The 13,870-nt window shown below is 52.2% G+C and overlaps 1 protein-coding gene and 1 long non-coding RNA gene across 4 annotated transcripts in view; one reads left to right on the top strand and one right to left on the bottom strand.

Annotated features, from left to right (window-relative positions):
- Positions 1 to 284: 284 nt before the first annotated feature.
- Positions 285 to 4,554, bottom strand: LOC149917948 (uncharacterized). Its single transcript, XR_016467153.1, has 3 exons — positions 4,362 to 4,554; positions 3,067 to 3,119; positions 285 to 2,138 (listed from the first exon to the last, which is right to left on the bottom strand). It is a non-coding gene; the product is annotated as an uncharacterized LOC149917948 (long non-coding RNA).
- DAAM1 (dishevelled associated activator of morphogenesis 1) overlaps positions 4,293 to 13,870 on the top strand; it is an 82,699-nt gene continuing 73,121 nt past the window's right edge. For all 3 annotated transcript variants that reach the window (XM_090141854.1, XM_090141853.1, XM_031605354.2), the window contains exon 1: positions 4,293 to 4,385. The gene's annotated coding sequence lies outside the window, so the exon portion shown is untranslated. The remainder of the gene's footprint in view (positions 4,386 to 13,870) is intronic.

The following is a 13,870-nucleotide window of genomic DNA, read 5'->3' as shown; positions in this document are numbered from 1 at the left end:
GACCTGTGGGAGGTGGGGGCTGTGGAGCAGCATCCCCAAAGTGGGACCTCCTTGTGCTCTGTACAGCACGCATTTGCACATGGTCATTGACGCAAAAGGGAATTTGCTTACAAGCAAATTACAAATTCTTTACAAGCTTAAGGACTTTGCAGAATCAGACCTAAATCCCAGCAGCAGCACAGCCCCAGCCATGCCTTGGGAATGCGTTTATTTTCCTTTTGGAGGCTGCAGAGGATCATGCCAGAGCTGTGCCTTCCCTGCCAGCAGCCGGCAGCCACTGGGGGTCTGGGCTGAGCCATCTCCTTGGTGCAGCTGGAGATAAGGTCTCCAAGCAGTACCTTCCCATGCCAATACCAAGCCACAAAAGGGCTTCTGTGTTCTCTAAAAGCCTTGGATCAAAGAGAGCCAAAGCACAGTGGAGTCTCCTATCTCTGAGCTGAAGCCAGCCCTGGCTGCAGCTGATGGGAACCTTTCCATAAGGCTTTGCTTGCTTGGTGCTAGCCTTCTGCTGGGACCAGAACAGTGATTATTCTGCTGAGTGGGTCATCTGTACAACATGAAAAGCTATAACCTCGAGGAGAGATGGCTTTTCTTCATCCAAAACCAATTTTGTTTCTGGAATTGTTTGGTCTGGAGACGAGGAGGCTCAGGGGAGACCTTATTGCTCTCTACGACTCTCTGAAAGGAGGTGGTGGTGGGTGGGAGTCAGCCTCTTCTGCCTGGTAACAGCAATAGGGTGAGGTGAAATGGCCTCAGGTTGCGCAAGGGGAGGCCATTCCATTCAGGTTGGATGTAAGCTGTTGGCTGCCCAGCGAGTGGTGGGGTCACCATGTTTGGAGGTGTTCCAGAATGGTGGAGATGTGACTCTGAGGGACACGGGCTGTGGGTACGGTGGGGGTGGATTGGGGATCTTGGAGGTCTTTTCCAACTTTAACGACTCTGATTCTATGATTCTATTTCACTTTTATGGTGGGGGAGGTTCCACATTCCTCTGCTGCCAACAGAGCCAAGGGTGTCCTTCCAAGTTTCACTGGTGCAGACAGACAACAGCTCTCCCCTGGGGACAGTACGGTATTGAACTCACACAGATGAGCTCTGAGAACATTTATAGGTTCAGTGAACAGTTAGTACAAACAATACCAGCTATATTCCCGCATACTTAGGATAAGGAATTCACTCTCCTTCCCTCAGCTGAATGTCCTCGTTCTGTTTTGCACCCAAGGAACAACCTGCACGGAGACCCTGCTTTTACCAGGCATTGCAGGGTTATCCTCCAGACTCACAGTGTCTCTTTTTGAGGGCTGGATGCTCATCTGCCTCACTGCTGCATGTGTCCTACATACCCAGCGAGGCTGTGGGCAGCTGCTGATTGGTCTTCGTGTCTGAATATAGGAGCTTAATTTAATAGGCAGCTGTTGGAAAAACAAGCAAGAAAGCAACACAATGGGGCTTGATAAGCAGCCTCCAAACAAGCTCCAAGGAGGCAATTACAGGAAAATGGCAGAGCTGCTGCCATGCGGAAGCATGTCCAGGTGCTGGCTGTCCCACAGCTGGCAAACCTTGGCTATGTGTTCCACCACCAGCACTGTGTGGGTAGTGTGTGTCCTGGAGGAGGTGGGTAGGCAAGGGTGGGCACTGGGAGAATTAGGGAGGATTTCTTCTCAGAAGGAGTGATGATGTGGTGGCACAGATGCCCAGGGAGGTGGTGGAGTCACCATCCCTGGAGGTGTTTGAGAGCCATGGGGATGTGGCACTGAGGGATGTGGTCAGTGGGCATGGTGGGGGTGGGCTGAGGTTTGGCTTGGGGATCTTAGAGCTCTCTTCCAACCTTAATGATTCTACAGTTCTCTGATTTTGTGCAGGAAAAAGGTGAACGCAGGAGCATAAGGAAGCTGTGCTGAGCTGGATTTGGGGACCGTCCCCATATCCTGCATCCTGTCCATAGCATGCAGGGTGAACATCATGGTCCTTGAATAACAAATGGTATGGGAAGGGTACAGGGATGTTTTCCAGTAAAATTTCCAGGCCTACGCAGCCTGCAGCTCCATAACTTCTTTGGGCTGGTATTGCAGCGTTGTATTGAATAGCCTGATCCAGTCACCTAGATGAAAAATGCTCCCTCTCTTCGATTGTTAGCTCTGTGATGAGAACAGAGATCAGAACTGTTCATCTTATTCAAACCAAGAACTTGTGTAGTCGTTTTTCCTCTTTTCTCATTAACTCATTTGCTTTCTTGTCTGCTGCTGAGCAAAGAGATCACTGCTTTCACCGGGTTGCCTATACCAAACCACAGGACCCCGTTGCCACAAGTGGTGGTGACTCAGAGCCCATTGTTATGAGCATCAGGTTAGGACTGTTTCCCCCACAGTGCATCACTCACATCTATCTCTGCTGAATGTCAGCTGCCATTTTCTCCCTGAGCTTCCCAAGGTGTCCCCAACGTGAGTGGAGATGTGGAGCAGCACAGATCCTGCACAGATTTCCACTCTGCTCCCTTGGGTGCCTTTCACCTCTGTCTGTTCCTTTTGGTTACTGTCCTTAATTTTTCATGCTCTTTACCCTCTCCAAGAGGGAGGGGTGAAGGGTTTCGAAGGAGTCTTTAGGAAATCCATATGCATTATATCCATTTCCAGATCTCTGCTGTCCTTCAGCTCTTTGGCTGCTTCCAAGGATTGCAATAGATTTTGTGAGCCATAATTTCCCTCTCCAAAAACTGTGCTGGCTCCTCCCCAACACACTCAGTTTACCCAGCCTCCCAGCACTACCATCAGACTTGCTGCTCCCAATAGATCTCAACACCTTTCCCCCAAAATGCCCCTAGAATTGCTACATCCTATTCCTCTAGCACCAAGAGTTGGAGGTCAGAGAGCTCCAGCACACTGCAACAGGCACATCAATGTTAGCACTTTGGGTTCCTGCAGCAGCCCTGTGCAAAAGCAAGCTGCTGGTGGCAAAAGCATTTTGCTCCACACTTTGGTGGCAGCCCCTAATTACGCTCTTCCTGTACATTCCCCTCGTTGGCCCTTCCTTTGTCTTAATGTCTATTAAGGCCCATGTGAAACCAACCTCTGTAGTCCCTCGTGGCCTTCAGATCTTCCCATTGGTCTGAAGGGTTGTTGCTGAGAAAAAAAATAATATGATATATAAATAGCTTGACTTCTTATCCAGAAAAGAAATATTTACTTAAGCTATAATGTTACACGCTGTTAATTCAATCTTGAGTTTTGATCTGCACCAGAAGCGATAGCAAATCCCCTGGCATGAAGGCAGTGGGAATGCACAGCATGGTCCTGCAGAGAGGTGATGGCAGTGCCATGCACAGCCATCAGGGAAACAGGAACCTTTGGAAAAGTGATTTATGACTTTCCAGCTGGCAGGCACAGATCTGCACCGCTTGGGTGAATGTTGTCATGCACTGTGAAAGCAGCTGGGGTATGGATCTTGTGTGCCTGTCCTCACCTGTGTCACTGGCCTGGTGACATGTTATCTGCAGTGCTCATCTGCTGGTGGGGAAGGAGAAGGGATGGAATGGGGTGGGGGCAAGATGGGATGGAACAGAATGGACTGCAATGGGATGGAGTGGGATGGGGTGGGATGGGGTGGGATGGGGTGGGATGGGGTGGGAAGGGATGGGATGGGATGGGATGGGATGGGATGGGATGGGATGGGATGGGATAGGATAGGATAGGATAGGATGGGATGAAATAGAATGGGATGGGGCTGAATGAGATGAAACAGGATGGGATGGAACAGAGTGGGATGGCATGGGATAAGATGAAGTGGAGTGGAATAGAGTGGGATGGTATGGGATGGAACAGAATGGGATAGAATTGGATGGGATGGGAAGGGATGGGATGGGATGGAAAAGGATGGGATAGAATTGGATGAAATGGGATGGGATGGGATGGGATGGGATGGGATGGGATGGGATGGGATGGGATGGAACAGAGTGGGATGGGATGGCATGAAATAGAATGGGATGGTATGAGATGGAGCAGAGTGTAATAGAATTGGATGAAATGAGATAGGATGGAATGAGATGGGATAAGATAGGATGGAATGGGATAAAATGGGATGGGATGGAACAGAATATCCCGTTGTGGGGTTTGACTACCCTCGCAGTGAAGGCATTTCTCCCACCACCCCTTCCGAGCCCCTCCCCGCCCGGCTTTCACCCCACGGCCGCCCCCGCCCGCCCCACGCACTACAACTCCCGGCGGCTCCGGGCCGGGGGGGGCGCGGCCGCGTGACGTCATTGCGCGGGGCGGGGCGGGGCGGTGGAGCGGGGCGGGGCGGGGCGGCCGCGGCCCATTGTGGGCAGGGGCCGGGCGGGCTCCGCTCCGCGCAGCGCCGGCAGGTACCGGGTCCGGGTTCTGGTCCGCTCGGTGAGTGAGCCGCGTCGTGCCGCTCGGCGGGGCGTCGGGGTCGCTTTGTCCGTTCTGCGGGAGCCGAGCCTCCCGCCTATCCCGGCCGTAACCTCCCGGCCCTCCCCCTGAGGCGCGCCGGGTGCGGGGTCCCGCGTCGGCGCTGCGGGGCTGCGGGCGGCGGGGCTCGGGCGGGGCCGCGGCGGCGGGAGCGGGGCGGGGGGCCGCGGGATGCGGCGCTGCCTTCGCCATGGCAACGCCGCCCCGTTCGGTTGGACGGAGCCCGGCGGGGGGCGAGCCCCGCGCCCGCGGTGGGGGATGGGAGCGCTGGGGGTCCCTGCCCCGCGGTGCCGGGCTGCGGCGGGGTAAAAACGGCCGCGCCGCGATGTGCGAGCGGGGATGCGGGGTGTCTCGTGGTGGGAATGGCCGTGTCGGAGGGCGGGGTGGGGCTTTGGGGCTCCGGCACCGGCCGTGGAGCAGCAGGTTGGCTCTGGCGGCGTTTTTAGCGGGTGGAGGATTTGGAAGAACGGGGTCGGTGGAGCGGTGGATGAGGACGATGCCCTCGCTGCCATCCCCGTGGGACAGCCGGCTGCATCGGGTTCCACCCGTGGGAGCCGCGCTGCTCGCAGGCGGCTGTGCTGCTTTGCACGCTCGTGTGGAAGGGGCTTTTTTGCATCTCTTTTGCGTCAAGGTTAATTGAAGGCGAAGCCAAACCGGAGCCCTCCTGGCTAAAGCCGAGCAGCGTGTGCCTGCCCCAATGCTACGGGACGTAGAGGTGGTGGTGGGAAGGTGCCGGAGCCCTGCTGGGTTCATCCGGGCCGGGTGCTGCAGATCTCAGTGCCATGCCACCAGCCGGCTTCTTTCTGCTGCACGGATGAGGCTTTTTTTCCTCTCTAGAGGCTGGTCTTGATACTGCACATAGAACCCAGCGGTGTTCCCTGCTGAGGCCACCTCTGTGAGCCGTGACACCGCCTCATTTTCCTCCCTCAGCCCAGCCATGGGCATCCTGAAGCACTCGGTGTCCCCTGTTTGGAGTAGCAGAAGGTCCTGCAGGCCCCTTTGCCATTGGTCTCCTTTCCCCACTGACATCCCCTTGGTTAATGAGTGACTCAGGTCCTTGGGACTGGCCCAGCGTGGCCTACAGTCTCCTGTGCACAGGGAGCAAGAGCCAAAGTCCAGGATCCCTGATGGAGCAAGGTGAGACTGCAAGGCAGCAGGAAACAGGGAGGCTTCCTCCTCTTCATCCTCCTCCTCTTCCTCCTCATCCTCCTCCAGCTGGGTCACTGCGTGCAGCCCTGTGGTGTTTGAGGCTGGCTGCCTCGCTGCCTGGCCTCCGCCCCGAGCTGGCAAACAAGATGGATGAGGTGTAAGAGTAGCACCAAATCTGCTGCCCTGGGCTGGAAGTGGAGTCGGATCAGTCCTGACCTGAGCCAGCGCCTTATCTGACCCTTTGTTTTTGGGAGGTAGCAGGAAGGGCTCTGTAGATGGGATGGCCGTGAGGACCAGGTCATGGTTATCTCCTCCTGCTTCTGTTCTTTGTTTTGGCTTCTCGCCCGTCTCCTCCTGAGCTGCGTCATACGCTCCTTTGTGGGTGTCATGTACCTGCTGTCCCCAGGTCCCCTCATTCCATTCCATGGTCTCCACGCCTCCACCACTGGCACTGCTTCTCTGCCAGCCTCAGTGCCACTGAAATCTAGGGCGAGGGGCAGGCAGCAGCGAGCCAGGCAAATGTCAGTGCAACAACGCCTGTAGCTAACCAGCTAAAGCCATCAGCTTTCTTTTTAAAAGAGTTGTTTTGGGGGATCCCACCTGAACTTAGGCTGCCCAGGGAGGTGGTGGGATCGCTGTCCTTGGAGATGCTCAGCAATCACAGTGATGTGGCACTGAGAGACATGGTTAGTGGGCATGGTGGGGGTGGAACCTCACAGTTCTTTTCCAACCTGAATAATTCTATGATTCTAAGGGAGCAGCCCTTGCACTTGCTGGGTTTATAGCAGCACAAAAAGCAACATACCTACAGCATTTACAACCCAAAGGTAGCTGCTGGTGATGCAGGCGGACGCACCACATAGGGCGGGTGGTCTTCTGTGCTGATACGTGCCGAGCTGCTGCTGCACGGCTGCTTTTATCTCTGAAGTATTAATAAATGTGGCTTGCTATTTATATGGGTCTTTTTAAGAGCCTGGCGGGGCTGCCTGCAAGGCTCGCGCGGCACTGCAAGCATTCGGGGCTTTTTGTGCGTGCTTCAGCAGTAGATAAGCAAGGGCATCCAGCTGTCAGCTTCGGAGATTGCCAAAGCCTGCTCAACGGGATTTCTGCAGGCTTCTCTCACAAACGAGGATTTTGTTGGGTGCTTCAGTTTCTGACTCGATGCTGGTAATCAAATATCTCAAGTTGGCTTCGGAAGGCTGCTGCAGATTGAGTGGTGAGGCCGTGCAGAGCAGGGCAAGCTTGTGCTGTAATTGAGTGGGGTTCATCGTTGGTGCTTCAGCCTGCATTTTCTTTTTGTTTTAAATGCATATCTTTCTATCAGCAATTCTTTAAAAAAGGGGCAAAAAATCTTGCTGTCCTACTAAGCTTGCATCGACCTGCTGGGACAGCTGTTCTGTTGCAAGTTGTGATAGCGGAGTGCTGTAAAATTCAAATTGTGTCGGTATTGATTTCTTTTTCCTCTCTTTGAGATAACAATATGTGTACTTTTCACCTCTCCACAAAGACAAACATCGGCGCTGTGCTGAGAAAGAGCTGATCTGAATGAAGACCTGAAAGTTAGAGGAGAAATACTGAGCGCCTGACCCTAACTTCTGCATTGGTTAAATCTATATGGCTTAGCGTGTAGATTACTTACTCTACATGCTTCCCATACTAGAGGATGGGAGAAACAACTAATGAAGGTTTGGAAAGCAGTTCCATGTGCCAGCAGTGGCTTTTTTGCATATTGCATGAGCTCTGCTCTGCACGTCAGCCCCAAATGACTTATTTCTTGCATTAAGTAGGAAGTTGGAAATAGAAAGTTTGTAGCCTGCTGTGATTTACCCTTGTGGTTTTTTTTTTTTCCCCTGCTGCCCTCTGTCTGAGCCGGGCTGGGAAGGAAGCTGTGCTGGTGCTGCCTTACCCCTGTCCCATTGGGAGATGAGCTGTGCTCCGTCCCTCCTGTCCCTGTGTGTTGCAGCCTTTTGGAATATGTTGAAGAACCAGAAGTTCTGGGGTGGCGTGGAAAATGTCAGCTCAGTGAGTCATAAAACTTTCAAATCTTTGTGTGGCCTCTGAGGAAATAAAAAACAAAAAAACAAAAGCAAAGGAGGTGGGGATGAGGAGCAGCTTGCACCCGATAGTTACCTAGTTGGTTGAGTGGAGACTTTGGTGATGTGAGCTGACAGGATTTGTTCTGTGAGCGGTGTGGCCTGAAAACCAGCTCCTGAAATTGCAGCAAAGCAAAATAATGCACAACATTATGAGTGTGTTCCTACTGGTGAAGCCAGGTGGGGTTGTCCTCTGCGATGCCCCATCCCACATGAATCACCCATCGCCATATTTTGTTAATGTTTCCTCCAATGCTGGGCCCCCAGCCTCCACCTTTTGTTCCCAATTTGCAAAATGGAAGAGCTCTGTGCTGCTGGGAGCACCTGCACCAGAAAGTCACTTCCCATATCAGCAAAGTGGATGGGGTGGCCCAACCTGGTGGTGCTCAGTGATGAGTCACTGTTGTGAGTCACTCAGTTACTCATAAATTACTGCCTTTTGACTGAGTTGCGTTGACAGTCAGTGCAAAACATTGCTGCTGGAGGTGGAATGGCGTGGACCTTGCCACAGGTCTGTCACCATGACAGAGCTGGTGGCAAGCATTAGTTAGCCCATCGGAGCTCAGTTCTGGTGCTCATTTGTATCTTCCTGAAGGCTGGCTTGGTTGGTTTGCTGCCATCTGGATGGTTTTAAGTCGTTTTGGAGCTCTCAGTCTGAACCTTTCCCATCTTGGCACTGAGGACATACAGTAGTGCATCCATAAAATGCTGAACAAGGGGTGAGAGTTGTTGGTTGGACGCATCTCTGTCTCCCTGAGCCTGTCCTCACCAAACAGCAGTGTCCTACTGAGCGCCAGGGCTGTGCGTGTCTCCTGCAGGGCTCCTCGCTGTGCCAGACAAGTGGCTTCATGTTGCTCCTCCTGCATTCCTTTGGCGAGCGTTGCTCAGCTATGCACTCCCAGCTACGTGCTGCTCACCTGAATCATGTCTTCATGTGTGTGCAAGGTTTCACCACCCAAAAGCCCGGGCTGTACCTCTTTGGGCTGCTCTGGTCAAGTTCAGGCATTTTTACAAGAGGGTGAATGAAATAGTGCTCAAAGGGCACAGTGGGAGAGCAGCAGGAGTGCCTCGGTGCAGGAGCTGCTCCTGAGCTCTCAGGCTGACATCTTACCATCAGATTCATCTGCAAGAGCTGGCCCAAGCCACCCATTCCCCAGGGCTTGGGATGTTCCAGACTGGGATTCCTTGTTCCTCATTGCACTGGCAAAGCCCCAGCTGGAAATTTGTCATGCAAAGCTCAAAACCCATGTGTGTATGTACATGCATAGCGGTGACATGAAGAGAGCAGAAAGACCCAATTAACTCCTTAGACGTATGCTCACCCTTGGGGATGTGCACAGCATGGTGGGACCTCTGTGTGCTCCCTCTGCCACTTTCCTGTCCTCTTCTCACAGCGTGGGTTGGGTTTGGGTACATCTGCCAGGGCTGAGCTGCTCACAGGCTGATGTCAGGGGGTTTTGCATGGAATATTAGCAGCTGGCTTTCCTACCAATATGCAAAGCTGAGCTACGTTTGACAGTTTTGGGGAAGTCACTGGTAGAGGGTGGATTCTTTCACTGCATTAGAGGAGATGGGATTGCTGGCCCAAGGGAGGCCTTGTGGGCACATGGAGCATCAGCAGTGCTGAGCTTTAGGGAGTGAGCTGTCAACAAGCAGGAAAAATGCCCACACACTTCTTGGAGTGCAGCAAAACTACAACCTCGCTTGGCTGCACGCCTCGGGTCTGGGGAGCTGGCACTGCTGGAGCTTTGGGGCTGTGCTCTGCACCCATCTTTGTACTGCTTGGGCCAGGAGGGTGGGACAGTGCTTGTCCTAAAAAGCTGCAGCATGAGATCATGAGGGGGTGCAGGAGTCAGTTTTCTGTACCCCAAAGCAACACTATGAACTGAACTCCTAATGCAGCATGGCCATGTGCTTTTTAACTTTTTCTGGATGCCTTCTCCTTGCTTGGCTTCAGCATCTTCTAAGTGAACCAAGCTGTGGACTCTTGCGTGCCGTCCCGGAGAGCTGTGGTAGCTGAGGTCCGGTGCAGCTGTTTCCTTCAAGGATGCCTATAAGTGGCTGTGAAGCTGTTTGTGTAAAGCTCTTTCCCTGCTGAGAGCCCTTTGGATATTTGGTGATTCCAGCTGCCCTGTGGGGTTGGCCCCTTGGCATCTGGCTGCTGTGCCCCTGTGCTGCTTGAGGTTGGCTGGACTTGGGTTTTGCAGCTGGCTTTGGGGCTTCTCCCATTGCCATCCCTTCTTGTGCATGGAGGAGTTGATGGGGCCAGGCTCTCAAGGCATGATTCCGTATGATGCTTGGCAGTGCCAGCTGGGCAGCAGAAAAGCTGAACTTGCAAATCCACTCCGGTAAGTCACACCAAGGACTGTTTGAACTGCTGTAATCCTCCTGAGCAACCCTGTTTACAAGAGGCGGTGCTTCCGACCCCTGTCCTGACAGCTGTACGTCACTCGTTTGCTTAGTGAAACTCCATGGCTGCAGGAGGTTGGCTGGGAGAGCTGACACTGCGCTCCTTCCTCACCACCCCCTTGTTATGGACGCATCCTGCAGAGCGGCTGGAGGCTCTCTGGGGACACCTCAGTTCCATTTTCAGACTACAGCTCCTTTTATCTCCTGTGGAGACCGCTGTCTGGCACATCGCACGTGAAATCGCCGCTGGCTCTGGAGCCCTGGGAAGTCTCTACCCATCACACAGAGCAAAAAAGATGTCAAGGAAAATTTTTGGAGCGTGCTAAATGTCCTTATTCCTACAGACAGTTTACTTTGGGTTCTGGAGTTGGAGACTTTACGCTCGTGGTTTTCTCACGTTTACTTTTGTACTGAGTGCTGCTCTTCTGCTCGCTGAGGTCAATGTTCTGACATTTCTTATCATGGTGATAGTTCAGGCTGCAGCAACGTGCTGTCGGCTGCACTGTGGATTGTACAGGCAAGAAACTGTGGGGTCCATGAATACAGTCTGCCTGTTTTTGAAGCCATCCTACAGCCTGACAGGTTTCATCGTGAGAAGAAGAGGACAGAGGGCCTTAACCCATGTAACTTGGTTGCCTCTTGTTCTGTTTCTGTTTTGTTTCACCGTGACCTTGGTGAGAGATAATGCATCTGTGGGGTCTGCAATCCCTATGCCATGGGGTGTGGAGCAATTGGGGTGCTGGGGACCCGAAGGGCTGAGCTTTGGCTGTGGCGATGAGCTGTCGTGAGCAGGGAGATGGATCTATGGAAAAATGGGTGCTCATTTTTTCCAAGGGGAGAAAAAGCCTGCAAACACCTTCCTGGTGGGTGCCAGACCCCAGTACACTGCGGCGTTGTGACCTCCTGTCTGCCTTGGGTACAGCTCTGCCCACCCAGCAGAACTGGCCAGGATCCCAAAAAACAAACAGGTCTCCTATGCTGGGCTGCTGCACAAGGGAAGGCTTTCAGCACAGATCCTTTCAGCGCTTTGCTACCTGCACTGCTGCCAATGCTGCTCGGCTCACCCCAAGCCTACTGAAAGCCCATGGGATCGACTCTTCCCCTTCCTCCTCCCGCTTCCTTTCCCCCCCTTCTCTTGGTTTTCAACACTAGATACTTGAATAAATCATCGAGGATGTGATCACACAGGAAACCTGCTTTTTTTTAATTTTTTTTTTTTTTTTTTTTTTTTGCAGCGGGGTTAGGAAGTGAATTCAGCTCTCCGGGGTTTCAGTCCTGTGCCTTTTAATCACAAGGTTCTTCGTTCTTTTGCCTCCGTTGCTCTTGAAATGACGTGTCCTCAGCTGCTTTTCCCTTTGCTACTGCAGACCTGCAGAAACAATAGCGCCTGGAAACGCTCTTCAAGAAACTGAAATGGATGGTGCTGGTGTGTGCAGCAAGAAGGAGAACGCTGCGTTATGTCTTTATTTGTTGTCTTGTTTACTACTTGGTTATTCCTTTGCTTCAATGGAGAGCAAAGCCCCTGTTCCTGCGGAATTCATAGCTTCTAATTTGCTCCTTGTTAGAAGTAGTGCCCCAAATCCCGCATTCCTTTGTGCATCTTGTCTTTTTTTTTCCCCCCTTTTTCTTTGTCAGTGGGGGCTTATGGAGTATAATGCGCAGATTAGCAACTGTATTTGTGGAGTAACCCATCTTTGTGCAGGTCTGGCTAGAAACCAATTAAGCTTGTCTTGATCTCTAAATGAGATTTTTGTTGAACATCTTACCCAACCGCCTTTTACATCCATTAATAGCGGGTGGGATTAAAATAGCTGAACGTGTAGAGATCGCGTGTTGGATAAACAAAAAGCGTTGGTTGCAGGGAAGTTCCCGGGGATGTGTGCAAACCGGTGCCTCTTTGTTCCGTGCTTTTGTAGCTCTGCTTGTCGAAACCTGGCGTGAAGTACGTCTGGCTCCGGGCGTGCGGAGCCTGGTGGTAGGGGATGCAGTGCAGGGGCAGATGTGTGTGAATAAATAGGAAGCTTTCCATGAGTCTCTCTGTGTCACTCACTCTGAGTGATGACGAGGCTCTGCTGCCTTCAGGTCCCTGCAGGTGTTTTGGTGCTCCCTGGTCCCAGCGTTGCTTTTTTTTTAGCCTGGGAAGAATCACACTGGCTTTCCAGTTATGGGTGGCAGCTGACGTGTCTCCCTGCAGCCCTGCCTCCATTGGGTTTACCTAAGCTGCTGCAGTGGAAACTCGGCTGGGAATGGCACTTCAGTGCATTGTTTTTGAAGAAAACTGGCTAAATAAAGATGCCTTTAATAAACCGTGCCTTCAGGGAACCCTTGTGTCTCATTCCAGGCTGTTTCTGTGTTGAGATAAGATTGTGGAGCAGCTGGATTTGTACTCTGCTTGGATGAAGGGCTGTGGGGTGTTTTCAGGGTGCAGACATTCATTCTTTCTTTGTTTATTTGTAAAGCAACTGCAGAGAAGCAGTGTGAAACCCAGTATCTTCTCTGGTGACCACCGGGTTTCTCTGATGTGCTCAAACAGTAAGAAGCACTGCCCAGAGGGAAGAAGGGAACTAAAACTTTGTGTTAACTGTGCTCCCTTTAATTTTTCCCTATCACAACCCTCCTTATTGCCACCCAACCACATCACCAGCCCAGCATACCGAAGCCCCTGGCACCATATTGAAGAGAACAATTGTCTCAGTGATGGGACAGCCATCCTCTTTGGTGAGGCACTCTCAGTGTGACCAAACCCAAAAACCTCATGGAAAAAAAAAAAAACAACATAAAGTGTAAGATGTATGGTGGTTTTGTTTCTTAAGTGTTGTCTGATAGGGCATGAGGTGGGACCTTGCAGGTGCTGCATGGTGACATGATGTGATGTGACAGGTGATGTGGTTTCCTGGGAGGAAGATGTAAAAATAAGCCTGTCTTCAGCCTTGTTTGTGTGTTATCCTGCTGTCCTGCCCCCCTACTCTTTCTTCCTCAGAGCTGAAGAGCTGTGGAGGTCAATGTCCTTCATCCCAGCATCCAGAAGGGTGGCACAAACCCTTGTGAGGCTGTGCCATTCCTGAGGTGTGGAGAACCCATTGGGCCAACTTCACCATCTCCTCGTGCGTTTCCCCTTCCAAAGCTTTGCGGGAACTTTTCTCTCCCTCCTCCTAGGGCCAGAATTGCAGAGCTATAAAGGAACACTTGTGTAGGATATGGTTGCTATTGGACGTGAGCTCGTGGTGTAACCAGGCTGAGTGCTAAGCTGCTGCTGACCCAAACTTTGTCTTCCATTTCAGTTAAATATACCCTTGAAGGCGTGGTTACTGAGGCTAGCTTCAATTTTGGTTATGCAAAACAGGCAAATGCAGCTCCAAACCAATCCAGGAGTAAGGCCTCATGCCCATACAAGGGTCAGGGCACCCCATGGCCAACTCCTGTATTATTGCCTCCTGTTAGCCCATGTCTGGCCTGTGCTGGCCACCAAGATGTGGGATGGTTGCTGCAAGGCCACCTCTGGCTTTGAGTGAGGTGGGTTTTAGAAGGATTGATCTTGTAGCACAACCATAAGCTGTTGCAGCCTTCAGAATAGCCAAGAAAACCGCTCATCAGGAGAGCTGTAATGAAACAATAGCTTCAGGATCTGTGATCAGAGAATCACAGAATTGTTTGAGTTGGAAGGGACCCTTAAAGACCATCTGGTCCAACCCCCCTGCAATGAACAGGGACACCCACAGCTCCATCAGGTGCTCAGAGCCCTGTCCAGCCTGACCTTGGGTGTCTGCAGGGATGGGGCACCCACCAGCCCTCTGG

This window comes from Phasianus colchicus, chromosome 5, assembly GCF_987193195.1.
Source record: "Phasianus colchicus chromosome 5, bPhaCol1.hap1.1, whole genome shotgun sequence".
Classification (NCBI taxonomy): domain Eukaryota; kingdom Metazoa; phylum Chordata; class Aves; order Galliformes; family Phasianidae; genus Phasianus; species Phasianus colchicus.
This window is presented reverse-complemented; position numbering and strand designations above follow the sequence as displayed.